We start from the raw sequence: 14,032 nt of genomic DNA on the forward strand, positions 1-14,032 counted from the left end.
CCCGATTAACGGAATTACACGGGGCAAATAAAAAATGATTCCTGATTGTAGTCATCAGGCAGTCATAATGAATCATAGATGGGGTTAAAATTCATAATGGCGCTGCAAAGGCATGTGGGAAATCACATTGAAAGTCTCGATGTGGGGAATAATTCGGGACAAAAATGAGTTATGGTTATATCATGACGTAGTAATGGTTAGTCATAGATTCTGTTAAAATTCAAGTTCATGACGCTAGGGCGTGTGGCGTATCAAATTAAAGGTCTCAATGAGGGTAATCACGTGCTTCCTGATTATTATCATGATATACTCAAGGTGGGTCATAAATTAGATTACTATTCACAATGACGCCACTGGGTGTGCGGGGCATCAAATTGAAGGTTCCTATAAGGGAAATCACGTGGGACAAAAATGCGGTATGGCTATATCCTAAGTTGGCATGGTAAGTCATTGATTGGTTTAACATTCAAATTGATTCCGCTAGGATGTGATGGGTATCACATTAATGGTCTTGATGAGCGGAATCACGTGAAAGAAATACAAAAATGCTTCCTGGTTATAACCATGAGATAGTCATGCGAGTCTTATATTGGGTTAAAACTCGAAGTGACCCCGCTAGGGCGTGTAGGGTATCAAATTTACGGTCTTGACGATGGGAATCGCGTGGTACAAATAAAAAAACGCTTCGGGGTTCTAATCATGAGACAGTCATTATGAGTCATAGATTGGGTTATATTCAAGGTGAGGCCAATAAAGAATGTGGGGTGTTAAATTAGAGGTTTCAGTTAGGGGAATCACGTCGGACATTTAAATAATGCGTCCTGGTTACAGTCATGTGGAGTCATGGTTAGTTTGACTGGTATGAATCCCATATTATCCTTCTAGGGTGTGTGGGGTATCAAATTAAAGGTCTCGTTGAGGGGGATCATGTGGGAAAAATATAAAAATGCTTTCTGGTTATAGTTAGGAGGATACAGCAAAAGATATCTTTTTTTAATTGATGGGTCGGGTTTAACCAAAATTCCTTGGCAACCCGTAAGGCAGCTGTGCTATATAAATGCGAAGGTTTGTTCAGAGATGTCCATCAATGCGGTATATAGTAATAGAAATATTGGCGTCTAATTGCTCAATCGTCGAGGCAGGATGGTATGGGTTAAAAACAAAAGTCATGCCAAGCTCTCGAACCTAAATCACCAGACTCAAAAACTCTCGTCTAATAACTGCATTCAAACGTTACTTCCTCCATTTACCCGTGTCCCAACAAACAAGCAAATCCTTCTACACATATGGTGTCGTGGAAATTGTGGACGACCATAGGTAAGAGGGAGCATAAGAGCTTATCAGAAAGGCGAATTTCACATTTGTTTATAAATAAGCCTTGCGGCGGCGTTTCGTGTCTGCAATTATCTTCCCACAGTGTACCAACGTGCACTCGAATCCAGAATTGACCAATTACATGTGAAACATTAACTCCTTGCTAGAGTGTAGGAGATAGAGAGGCAACAGAGCCACCAAGACGCAAACAGACATTGCGACAGAAGGAAAACACTTCAGAAAAATAAGCAAGCGCCGTTTGTGTGTGGGCTCGAACTGATTTTTTTACAATAAGAAATCAGCGCAAGATATCAAAACTAGCACATGATAACAATGTAAAGGAAAAGAATTAACTCGGGCTCTGCAGTTCTCCAACGACTACATCTCAAACACAATGAAAGAACTGATGACTGACGCAACACACACGCACACGCACACACACACACACACGGAAACGCAAGCGCACACGCACTGGCACACGCACTCGCACACGCGTGCATGCTGGAAGTTAACAGCTGGGTACGGTGGCGCTAATTGCTTACAACGATAGCGTGGTGCTTTCCCTAGCTACGAGATCCCACCTAGAAAATGATACTAAAAACTAATACAAGTGTCTCAGCAAACAACGAGGCACTTTTCTGTTTGTCCTACGTGATTTCCCTCCTCGAAAACCTATATTTGATACCCCACATTCTTTAGCGCCACATCTCTCTGAATTTTAACCCAACCTGAGGCTATCCATGACTCCCGTGTTACACGGTTCGCCATTTTCGATATTTTTAGATGCGACGCATCCCTTTAACTCGCCTTGTCCCTCCGGCGTCTTCCGTAGTCCGTAGTCCGCATGCCTTCTCCATTCTCCTCACCGCGACAGCTGCGCGCTATCGCCGCTCTCACCGCAGCGCCATCTGTGTGTTAGCGCTCGCTCCCGTCGCCGTGCCAGCAGTGCGCCAGCGCGCGTTAGCGCTCGGTTAAACATCGAACACATGCTCATGCACTGCTCTCTCTCATTCCACTCACCGTTAACGCGCGGTACATATAAACGTGGTAACTGCGCCGCTCCGCTTAGTCGTTCCGCCGCTCCGATGACATCCGATGACCACCGATGATTTGAATGGAGACTAACAGGCCTGCTATCGCGATGGTCGGCGCAACTGTCGTAATATAATGGAAACAACAACAAATTGACACGCTAAATTGAAACATCATAACGGAAACGCAACGGAAACACCACGATTCCCCTCGCGGGAAGATGGTGTAAATTTTTGTTATTATTTCTTTTTTAGTTTTTTAGCATTTATTTTGATCAATTGTCTACATTTACGCTTTTATTACAGGATGAACTTCCGTGATATCTGCATTTTGTGTAAATGCAGGGCATTACACGATCCAGGCGGGGGTAGGAGGAGGGGGATACTCGGCAAAGAATGCTACGCATTAAAAATCAAAGGCATATTCATGAACGCTTTAGCCTTCAGAGATTCGCGGGGACAGTTTGCTTTGACACAAGTCGTTTTTTCAGGATGCAGAGCAAAAATGCACGGAACCGTAACCCTAAACAGCTTCGACGTAAATGAACGGAGCAATAAGCGCACGTCCCCTCCCCCAATCTTGCTTGTTTCGACCCAGGGATCCAGCACACCATCGAGTATGAACCGCGTCTGTCATAAACACGAACACGAATCCTACATCAAGAGTTTGGTATCCAATATATACGTACAATTGCTCGCAACCAGCACTAGTCATCATGGGCAGCAGGTATAGCTGTATTAAAGGGACACTGAAGTGATTTGTAAACAATGCGGGATTACGAGCGCAAATTGTAGTCCGGAGTCCCTAGGCCCTGTTTCGACCACTCGGAGCGCGTTTACGCGAATTTATTTAATAGAAAAATCAATTCTAAAATGCTGTCCTCCTCTCTTTATGCTCGCCCATTTTCTGTGGCGTTTTTGTGTGACGTCAGCAGGAGAGGAGCTGGCAATTGGCTGCGCTACTGCACGGCTAGCCGACCTTCCGCGACCGAGTCAGTCGGCCCAGCGTTTAGTCCGCCGGCCGCCGACGGGTCGTCGCAATTCGCTCGATCAATTGAAACTAAGCCACAACACGCTTGGGAATGGACGAATGTGCCTTTCTTTAGTTCGTTAGTTTGTACACTGTATCTAGCTCCAAGTCAAGGTCGCTTCACACAAGCCCTGAACAAGCGCACATGCGACGCTTCGCTGACTGGTACGCCAGCAGGAAAATATAAGGCCTCTTGAAGGGGGAGAAGAGTCAGCGAAGTCAATATAGGTACTAAGGAAATAAAATCAACTGATATTTTTATCGTACAGCGTAAACCTAGTGTGCGGGAAGCACTTTTTTGCGCTGGCGAACAAGCACAGCGGTCAGCAGCCCGACTACGCATCTGCGAACGCTTTTCCGCCTATGAAATGCAATTGCTAGACGTGAGCTATTGTGGAAACTCGGGGGACGCTTACTGCACGAGCGCAATACAACAAATAGTCACCTAAGCTGCTTGAAATACTAAAACTAAATAAAAGTGTAAACTGGTTATACATTATATAGCTTATATTTACATCATCGGCATCTCCCGCCCCCCCTCACCCCCCGTAGTCTGGTGGTCTGGAGCGCTAGGTATGTCACACGAGTTGTTTTGCCAATCACAAGTTCGAATCCCCGCGGGTACATGCTTTTTTTTTTTATAAGTTCACTTTTTCGTTTTTCGCCGATGTTTTCTATACTGGGTTCACCTTTTTTGGGGCCGCAACGTTCATTGCTCCACGAACTAGTCCACAGAACTCGCGCAGGCTGGCACTGGCGCGCTAGCGAGTTATCGTTGGCGTGCTGTTGCCATATGCACCGACTGCATGCAGGCAGTGGGCCCAGGCCAGAATCAACAGACCCTTGGCTTGGTGCGAACACGCTTTTTACGATACAGGCATGAGTGAGGCAAGCTCCAAATATGGGGGAAACGCGCATGGATTTGAGCGTCTGCGGGGACGTGGAGGGCGTTCATGCACTGCGTAGGGCTCAGCCAATGAATGCTACGATTCCAAGCCGTCCTGGGAGGCTTATCTTATGCATTTTACAGTCGACAACATGGCAGAAGCGCGGTACTACGATTATTGTGATATTGAGAATGCCCATCCAACGATGCCATCGGATGTCAAACATGTTGTTTTACAGAACCGAAACCGAAACTTGTTTGATTGCTAACCTTGGGCATCGTCCAATCACGGTGCCCCCTCCTCCCAACGTCACAGCTTAGTTGGTGCGGCCGCCGCAAACCGCGCATGGTAGTTTTTCTTCTTTCGCGCTTTGTAAAATAATTATCCATTAGTAAACCATATAAACGATGAAAAGTGTGCTAATTTGAGCCAGTCTACGGTGTACAAGCAAAAACAGGAGCTTGAAAAATTCACTTCAGTGTCCCTTTAAATCTGCAATGAAAATTGTTTCGGACCTCACAGGAGCTACCGTGTCATGTCATGCCGAATGCAAGATTTTGAGCTCACGAATTTGCACCCGTAATATTTTTACTACGCGTGAATTTGAAAACACTGAATGCTAATGAAATCACAGTTAATCTCAGCCCGAGTAAATTCCTAGCACGAGTGAGTTGTGAATTCATTTTGAGTTCTCAGCCCATTTTGAGTTCAGAGTTCATTTTGAGTTTTGAGTACATTTTGAGTTTTGCGTACATATTGAGTTTGAGTACATTTTGAGTTTTGAGTACATTTTGAGTTTTGAGTCACTTTTGAGTTTGAGTACAGTTTGAGTTTTGAGCCCGTTTTGAGTTTGAGTACACTTTGAGTTTCAGTACATTTGAGTTCTCAGTATATTTTGAGTTTTGAGTCCGAGTGAGTTCTGAGTTTTGAGCTCAATGTGAGTTTGAGTTTGAGTTTGAGTGAGCGCAGATGTGCTGCTCAGCATTGAGTCTGAGTTTGAGTGAGTGCTGATTCGAAAAAAAATTTTCAGTGAGTTTGAGTGAGCCGCGTCAACTTTGCCGAGGTATGGCTGTCTCATATGCTGCTTGAAAGAAATGTGGGGGTGCATGGTCCCCCGCTGAAGGTGAGCGCCCGTAGAACGGGAGGATGCTAGTACGTCGTGGTCACGGGGGAGGCAAAGTGATAGAGCGGAAGAAAAAGAAGGGGAAAGAGAGGAGAATGTGGAAGAAGCATTCCAGATATTTAAAGGGAAGAAGTGGAGGAAGTCAGATATGAATGAAGGGAGAGCCGGGCTTGAACGAGTTAAGGCGGGGAAAAAACATACAAACATTGAGAATATGTAGTGTTGAGGAGTTCATTGGAACAGGAAGGTGGAGTGCGACGAGGGTGAGGGTAGATGGTAGAGTGAAGATAGCAGAGTTGGTTGCATAGGATCGGTGGAGCCGATAGCGAGAAGGATGCTATTGCAAGGGTAAGCAAGGCGTGTTATCAGGCGGAGGCGGTGGTGCCTCTAAAGTATTCGAACGGCGTCGGAAATGAATCCAGCATATGTACGTCGATTTTATAATTGGAAAGCATAAATTGCCATCTGCGCGTAAAAGGCGGCGTCCGGCGGCACCTGCCGTCTGACGCCACTCCGTTCACCTTTGTGATTAGCTGGTGGCATCCGGACTCGAGGGATTAAAGTTCCCCATACAGAAAGTAGAATTCGAAGGACGTTGGAAGCGAGGCCACCGTTTTTTTCTTGGTACTTGAAACTAACATGAGATTTGACTGAGCAGCAGAGAATCTTGTCCCAAACTTCGCACTCGAAATGAAGCGCAGAGCAAAGCATCCACCGTGCTGCCGTGGCAAGACTGAAATTCATCCCGCACAACTCCAATCCGGTAACATGAAACACGGTCAGGCAGAAAAACTTGAAAACCTTACCGAAATGGCAGTACCTTTAGTAGCATTCAAGAGTGTTCAACGGGACGTCACTGGTATCACATTCACGACTTATACTTGATTCGATTTTTAGATGGTTCTCGCTCATGCACACCCATTTCGACGGAAGATAAAAAGCCTGCTTGAATTAGTACGAATGTTTTCTAATTAAAAAAAGAAAGCTGTCCCCGGCTCTCCTTGTGTCGTTATACTGTGAGAGTGCAGCTATTTTATTTAGGTTTGCTTGCTGTCAGCCTGATAAATAACAACGGGGGGCCCTTTGCTGCGGATTGGCAAAAGACACACTTAATACGAGTCGTCACAATAGGCCTTTCAAATTTGGAAGTTAACGTGCTCCCGGAGCAAGCCGGTCGAATAATGCCTCCCGAGAGGCGATTTGGGTTGTTCTGTTGCTTTTATCACCAGTTTATTGTTGCGGGCAATTAAGGCGGCTAAAACCAGTTTCCTGCCGGGTTCCTAGCGCGCCGACACCCCTGGCAGTCTTTCGAATCAACTGGAAGTATAGAAGACATTTTGGTACAATAGACTGCATATCTGCCTCTGGCGCATTGAGTGGGCAACGTAAGAGATTATTTAGCCTGGCAAAGCGTTTAAATCAAATCACATAATCCAATTTTTCATTCCTAAATATCGAGAGCTTGAGGTTCGCAATGCCCCAAAATTGATCACTAAAGCCGCAATTCATTTAAAACAAAGATTCGACAAGTATCGTGGATTTATTTTTAGAGCATTGCAGTAACAACCCTATTTAGGCTCGACAAACATTGTGGGTGTATTGTCAAGAAGCAAGGGACGACGCAGTTGTTTTGGAAAAGAAACAAGTTTATTGGAGCAAACTTGCGCTCCCCTAACAACTCAAAAGAATACAGAGGCGGCGAAGCAGCGGTCAACAAAGTGACGTGCGTCGGCGAACGTCGCAGAATCGAATACCCCAGCATCTGCTCTGCAGGCTTTTTATCTTTCGACGCGCGTGGTGCTCGAACCATCGATTCGCATCGACAATATTGTAGATCTAAGAAGAGTATTTCGGGCTGTTCAAGTTAGATCGGAATGCTCTCCCTATCAGAAGAGATAACACATGCGGCACAGAAACAAAGAATGGAACACGCGCTTCCCTTGGCACAGAGATAACACAGACCGGCGCAGCCGGGCGGTAAAAACAAAACACAAATAAACAAACCCAATGCATGGTTCGCGGCCTTAACCCCCCTCTAAGAGTGCATCGACCTGATGCTAACATAAGCGACAGTCCGACCAAATAAAAATAAAAGTTCGTCATCGTCCGTAGAAAGGTTTTAAGCGAACCACGTAGACGACTACGGGCCGCGTGTGTCGTCGTGATGTGCCGGAGTCACCATCTGGGATCACTTCGTAGGTAAGTTGGCCAACACGTCGTAGAATCTTGTAGGGTCCGAAATACCGTCGCAGAAGTTTCTCACTCAGTCCTCGTCGTCGGTTGGGAGTCCAAACCCACACACGATCCCCTGGGTGGTACTCGGCGGCTCGGCGTCGGAGGTTGTACCGGCCGGCATCCACCAGCTGCTGGTACGTTATACGAACTCGAGCGAGCTGGCGGGCCTCCTCCGCACGCTGAAGGCATCCTTGTACGTCGGCGTTCAGGTCGTCGTCTTCCACGTGCGGCAGCATGGCGTCAATCATTGTAGTAGGCCGTCTTCCGTAGACGAGCTCGAACGGTGTCATCTGCGTGGTTTCTTGGATAGCCGTGTTGTACGCAAACGTGGCATACGGCAGCACTTCGTCCCAAGTCCTATGTTCAACGTCGACATACATGGACAGCATAACCGCAATCGTCTTGTTCAAACGTTCCGTTAGACCGTTCGTTTGGGGGTGGTACGCCTTGATTCTTCGGTGATCCGTGTTGCTGTAGCGTAAGATTTCTTGCATGAGCTCCGCAGTAAAGGCCGTTCCGCGGTCCGTGATGAGGACATCAGGGGCTCCACGTCGCAGCACAACTTGTCTTATGAAAAACTTGGAGACTTCTTGTGCAGTCACCCTCGGAAGAGCGGCTGTCTCAGCGTAGCGCATCATGTAGTCTGTCGCTACGACAATCCACTTGTTCTCGGATGATGACGTAGAGAACGGGCCCAGAAGGTCCATTCCAATCTGTTGGAAGGGCTTTGATGGGACGGCGATCGGCTGCAGAAGTCCGGCAGGTCTCGTCGGTGGCGTTTTTCGTCGCTGACAGTCACGGCAGCTCCGGACGTAGTGGGTGACGTCGGTTGTAAGGCGGGGCCAGTAGTACTTCTCCTTGATTTTTTCCAATTGTGCGGAGTGTGCCAAAATGTCCGGAAGACGGGTCGTCGTGGCATGCTTCCAAAATTTCGTCACGAAGGTCTGCGGGGATGACAAGAAGGTAATTCGTTCTCGTTCCGGGGCTGAAATTCTTCTTCACAAGGACGGAGTTTCTCAGGCTGAATGCTGGTAAGCTGCGTTTGAAGGTCCTAGGTACGGCGACGTTGAATCCCTCGAGGTAGTCGACTATGACGCGTAAGTCAGGGTCGGCACGCTGCTGAGCGGCTAGGTCGCTCTCCGTCACGATTCCGAAGAACGCACTGTCTTCATCAGAGTCTTGTGCTGGTGGGTGGGACAGGCAGTCGGCGTCAGAGTGTTTCCTGTGGGATTTATAAACGACTGTAACGTCGAACTCCTGCAGGCGCAAGCTCCACCGCCCAAGACGGCCAGAGGGATCCTTCAAATGAGCGAGCCAACACAGCGCGTGGTGGTCTGTCACAACCTTGAATGGTCTTCCATACACGCATGGGTGAAATTTTGAAATCGCCCATATAATTCCCAGGCACTCTCTCTCAGAGGCAGAGTAGATTTTCTCCTCCTTCGACAGACCACGGCTAGCATAGGCGATTACCTTTTCGCACACGCTTTGTTTTTGGACGAGGACGGCACCCAAGCCTATATCACTGGCGTCCGTGTGTATTTCCGTTTTGGCGTTTTCGTCGAAATGAGTGAGCACGGGCGGGCTTTGCAGGCGTTTTTGCAGCTCGCAGAATGCTTTTTCTTGGTCGTTGTCCCAGCTTGAAGGGGTGCTATCATTCGTCAAGCGCGTGAGCGGCTCTGCAATGCGTGTGAAGTTTGCGACGAAGCGCCGGTAGTATGCGCACAATCCGAGAAATCTTCGCACACCCTTCTTGTCTTTCGGTCTTGGGAAGTTCGCAACGGCTAAAGTTTTTGCTGGGTCAGGTAGGACTCCCACGGCGTTGACGACGTGGCCCAAGAACATGAGTTCCTCGTACGCGAAACGGCACTTTTCAGGCTTCAGCGTTAACCCCGATGTACGAATGGCCTCGAGTACAGACTCCAACCTTGCGAGGTGTTTGTCGAAAGTTCGGGCGAATACGACAACGTCGTCGAGGTATACAAGGCAGGTGTGCCACTTCAGGCCAGCTAGAACCGTGTCCATGGCTCGTGTAAACGTTGCTGGCGCCGTGCACAGCCCGAAAGGCATCACCTTGAACTCGTATAGGCCATCCGGGGTTATAAATGCAGTATTTTCTCGGTCTCTCTCGTCCACTTGAATTTGCCAGTAGCCGGTCTTCAGATCCATCGATGAGAAGTACTTCGCATGGCAGAAGTAGTCGAAGGCGTCGTCGATTCATGGCAGGGGGTAGACGTTCTTTCTGGTGATTTTGTTCAGTCGCCGGTAGTCAACGCAGAACCTTACTGTGCCGTCTTTTTTCTTCACAAGTACGACCCACGAGCGCAGCCCATGGACTTTTCAATGGCTGTATTATGTCGCCGGTGAGCATGTCATCGACTTGAGTCCGGATGGCTTCCCGCTCGTGTGAAGAGACGCGGTACGGTGACTGTCGGGTAGGTCGGGCTCCACCTTCGGTTATAAATCGGTGCTTCGCTAGGGGTGTCTGACGTAATTTGGAGTTTGCCGAAAAACACTCTCTGTAGCGATGGAACAAAATCAAGTAATCTGTCCCGATTTTCTTGCGGCACCGCCGGGTTCACGTCGAAAGGTTGCGGCGGCTTGGAAGCATCTGTGCGTGCGCATTCAAAGTTAGCGACGGCGATCACTCGACTTGCTTCTTTCGTTTCTTCGAGGAACGCAATTGCAGCACCCTTGTTTAGATGCTGGTACTCCTCGGTGAAATTGGAGACCAAACATGGGATTTGCATTGCTTAAAGCGCGCAATGCCTCTTGCGACGGAGACACCATGGTTGAGAAGCAACCTTTGGTCACCCTCTACGATAGCGTCGATGTCAGGAGCAGCATCCTCACAGTAGACGGCGATCATCAAGCTTGCGCGGGGTGGCAGGGTGACGTGATCATCGGCGAACCTTACAGCAGCATGGTGATCGGGGTTCAGAGGCGGCGTCGTGGAGTGATCAGAGGAAAAAGTTATCTACATGGTCTGGAGATCAATTATTGCACCGTTGTCCCTCAAAAAGTCCATTCCCAGTATTAAGTCGCGGTAGCAGTTAGGTAAAATTACGAACGCAGCAGGGTAGGTGATGCCGGCTATGGTGACGCGGGATGTGCACGTTCCACTTGGCGTTACGATATGGCCTCCTGCTGTGCGTATATGCGGACCGTGCCATCTTGACGTAACTTTCTTCAGCTTAGACGCGAATGACCCGCTCATCTCCGAGTAGTCGGTTCCCGTGTCGATGAGGGCGACTACGTCAAAGCCGTCGATGGATAACTGTACGTCGGACGCTGCGTTCCTCGAGTTCCGGGTGCGTCAGGGCGTCGCATCTCGGCTTGTGGGTGTTGACGGCCGGGTACTGTGCGTCGTCGTTGTCGTCGTCTCAGCGGCAGGTTCGGTCATGTCAAGTACGTGTCGCGCCATGTGGTTGTCGTCATGTTCAGGAGTCGCGTCAGGGTTAGGTCGGGTCGTCGGGATTATGGCATGTCGTAACTCACAGTCTTCGGCGAATCGTTGCGACGTTGGAGGGTTTTCGTTTTTCCGCAGTTGTGCAACTTCACCTCCAGAAGTTGCCGCCTTTAGTTTCCCCCGCTTGGGCTGGGGGACCTTCCACGTGCGAAGTCAGCACTGCTACGGCGGCCCGGCGACTGGTACGGGAAGGACGTCGACGAACGGTTGAAACAGGCTGGTCCACGGCTGGTGTTGGACAGGTATTCTTCAATGTCAGATGTGCGCTGGCCGGGTTGGGGGCGTGGTGCATCGACGGAGAAACCACGAAATCCGAGTCTCTTGTATGGGCAGCGACGGTAGATGTGGTCCGCCTCTCCGCAGTGGTAGCACAGAGGACGATTATCCGTTTTTCGCCATACGTCAGTCTTCTTGGGCGTCTGGTTTCGTACTACAGGGGGCCGGGCGGGCGACAGTGGGCGGCGGTAGGGCGGGGCGTCTTGACGACGTGTTGGAACACGGCGGTGTCGACGAACAGCCGCGGAGTAGGTCATAGCCTCTGGCTCGCGGGGTGCTTCGGACGGCAGAGAAGTTCCCAAAGCCTGCAGTACTTCTTCCCGGATCACGTCAGTCAGGGAAGTGACTTGAGGGTGTGGCGTCGTCGTCGGGAAAAGTTTCCGCAGCTCCTCCCTCACCACTGCACGGATGGTGTCGTGTAGTGAGTTGGAGTTAATAGCGCCGGCACCAATCGTCTCCGAAACCAGCGCATTGATGGGGCGGTCGTACTGCCTCGTTCGGATTTCGAGCGTCTTCTCCATCGCGGCGCCTTCAGGCGCGAATTCGGACACGGTCTTGGAGGGGTTGTGAACAAGGCACGCGAAGAGCTCTTGCTTCACACCTCACACCAGAAACCGTAGTTTCTTTTCTTCCGTCATTTTTTGGGTCCGCACGGCGAAAAAGTCGCTTTATCTCCTCGACGAAGATCATGACCCCTTCGTTGGGGTAATGCATTCGAGTTTCCAGCAAAAGCGCTGCGCGTTCTTTTCTAACCACGGTAGTACAGGTCTTCAGGAACTCGCTTTTGAACTGAGCCCAGTTTGTCAAGGAGCTCTTGTGGTTCTCGAACCAAGTGCGAGCCGAATCTTCCATGTAAAAGAAAACATGCCGGGACGTTTCTGCGTCCTCCCACCTGTTGAATTTCCGGACGCGCTCTAGTTTCTCCAACCATTCTTCTGGGTCTCCTGCGGGGGCTCCTCGGAATGATGGCGGATCCCGTGGCTGCTGCAGAACGACGGGACGATCGGCGGTCGTACTGCCTCGTTCGGATTTCGAGCATCTTCTCCATCGCGGCGCCTTCAGGCGCGAATTCGGACATGGTCTTGGGGGGGTTGCGAACAAGGCACGCGAAGAGCTCTTGCTTCACACCTCACACCTGAAACCGTAGTTTCTTGTCTTGCGTCATTTCTGGGTCTGCAAGGCGAAAAAGTCGCTTTATCTCCTCGACGAAGATCATGACCCCTTCGTTGGGGTAATGCGTTCGAGTTTCCAGCAAAAGCGCTGCGCGTTCTTTTCTGACCACGGTAGTAAAGGTCTTCAGGAACTCGCTTTCGAACTGAGCCCAGTTTGTCAAGGAGCTCTCGTGGTTCTCGAACCAAGTGCGAGCCGAATCTTCCATGTAAAAGAAAACATGCCGAAACGTCTCTGCGTCGTCCCACCTGTTGAATTTCCGGACGCGCTCCAGTTTCTCCAACCATTCTTCTGGGTGTTCTGGGGGGGCTCCTCGGAATGATGGCGGATCCCATGGCCGCTGCAGAACGACGAGACGATCGGCTTGGTTGACCATGGTGCTGGTTGCGACGTCTTTCTTCTTCGCTTTCTCCAGTAATAGACCGAACTCTGGTGGTAAATTTTGCTGGCGGAGGCTGGGCCTTGTTGGACTGGCTTGGCGGCTTCCAGAGGTTGTAGTGGGCATGAAGGGTGCGTACCCAGCACCTCCACCAGATGTCACGAAGCCAGGGACGACGCAGTTGTGTTGAATGAGAAACACGTTTATTGGAGCGAACTTGTGCTCCCCTAACAACTCAAAAGAATACAGAGGCGGCGAAGCAGCGGTAAACAAAGTAACTTGCGTCGGCGAACGTCGCAGAATCGAATACCCCGGCATCTGCTCTGCAGGCTTTTTATCTTTCGACGCGCGTGATTCTCGAACCGTCGATTCGTATCGAGAACATTGTAGGTCGAAGAAGATTATTGCGGTCTGTTCAAGTTGGATCGGAATGCTCTCCCTATTAGAACAGATAACACATGCGGCACAGAAAGAAAGAATGGAACACGCGCTTCCCTTGGCGCAGAGATAACACAGACCGGCGCAGCCTGGCGGTAAAAGCAAAACACAAATAAACAAACCCAATGCATGCTTCACGGCAGTATTTTTAGGGCATTGCCGTGACGACAATCTCTAGCACAAAATTGATAAAAAACAAATATGGGACGCTGAACGTATTTCTTGATCTACCTGTTCCCCTTAAAACAGGCCGATGTATATTGCCCTTTGGGTGGAGTTCAAAATTTGCTACAATAAAAATTTTGCCCTACGTTGAGACGACTAGACCCAATAAAAGTACGCGGTCGTTTCAGTGTTAAATACAACACACAAGGGCAATTCTACCGAATTCTTCCGGTGATGAAACTACAGCTATTCCCGTTTTAAACTTTTTTTGCCTTCGTAAACTTTTTATAATGTAAATGCACTCATCCGCATTGAATTTCTGTGTGAAAAACAGTGACGTTTAACGCTGACGTCCATAACCAAAAATTGGCCACGTATCTGCTCCTTTCGTTGCAAATGTCGCCAAAAGACGATATTCTTTGTAGACATTTGCCAAGGAAATGCCCTCCTTTGCTCTCCCGATCAACTCTGATGCTGTTCCTGCACCATCGTGCTCATCCCAAGGTAAACACACT

This window comes from Haemaphysalis longicornis, unplaced genomic scaffold (assembly GCF_048455015.1).
Source record: "Haemaphysalis longicornis isolate Haplotype H1 unplaced genomic scaffold, Haemaphysalis longicornis Haplotype H1 scaffold_7, whole genome shotgun sequence".
NCBI classification, from domain to species: Eukaryota; Metazoa; Arthropoda; class Arachnida; order Ixodida; family Ixodidae; genus Haemaphysalis; species Haemaphysalis longicornis.